The 869-nt window shown below is 65.2% G+C and overlaps 1 protein-coding gene across 1 annotated transcript in view; it reads left to right on the top strand.

The window, feature by feature from the left end:
• The window catches only part of CACNA2D2 (calcium channel, voltage-dependent, alpha 2/delta subunit 2), a 103,183-nt gene that overhangs the window by 83,925 nt on the left and 18,389 nt on the right, over positions 1 to 869 (top strand). The gene's annotated exons all lie outside the window — the stretch shown is intronic.

Below are 869 nucleotides of genomic sequence, written 5' to 3'. Positions count from 1 at the left end.
GCGCCTCGGGGGGAGCGGGGGCAGGGAGGGGTGGTGCCGGCTGTGGGCAGAGCCCGGAGCGTGTGTCTCTAACCCCCAGCGCTGCACCTGCTCGCCAGGTGTCTGTCCGTGTTCGGGCTGTGCTCTGAGCAGGGCCTTCCTGGCTTTCCCTGGCGGTGGGTCTCTGACCAGGACCATGGCGGGGGCTCCCCTAGGGGAGGGCTGAGTGCCCGACTCCACTGGGTGTTGTAGTCCCACAGGCAGAGACGGGTACACTGCCCGTGAGACCATAGGCCACGCACACTGGCACATTGAGGGCTGTCTGAGGGGGGCAGGGGCACTGCTCCGGCCACCTGAGTCCCTGCCCTAGTGGAGGGGTCACAGGCTCTGTGAGTGCACACGGGGTGGGGAGGGGTCTGGCCATAGGGTTCGGGGAAGGGAGGGGGTAAATATCGTGCGGGCTGTGAGGACAGGACCCACTGGTGTCACCTGTAGGTGCAGAGTGGGTGCAGGGATGAGCATGGGAGCAAGTGGATTGGGGGGTGGGGGGATCCCACCCGTGGCTGGAGTGACAGAGCTTAGGTGCAGGTCTGCCTGGTGGGAGTGCAGGCCCTGTGCACGTGCGTGTGTGTGTGCATGTGTGTACACGTGTGCGTGCGTGCGCGTGTGTGTGCGTGTGAGCACGCATGCCCGGGCGGGAGCGGGAGCCTGGCGCAGACCCTGCCCCTCCGAGAACCCCGCCCGCCTGCTCCTGGCCCCGCTGATTAATCATGGAGCTGAGTGGCTTCCAGCTTATCAGGCACCTTAATAGCTGAATAATTCCAGCCCCATCATCGCGCCCTTAATTGCTTTCTTGTGGCTGCGGCCCGGAGTGCATGCTGATGGGTGAG

Source organism: Myotis brandtii, unplaced genomic scaffold (assembly GCF_000412655.1).
Source record: "Myotis brandtii unplaced genomic scaffold, ASM41265v1 scaffold207, whole genome shotgun sequence".
Classification (NCBI taxonomy): domain Eukaryota; kingdom Metazoa; phylum Chordata; class Mammalia; order Chiroptera; family Vespertilionidae; genus Myotis; species Myotis brandtii.
The sequence above is the reverse complement of the archived record's forward strand: the minus strand, read 5'-3'. Positions and strand labels throughout refer to the sequence as shown.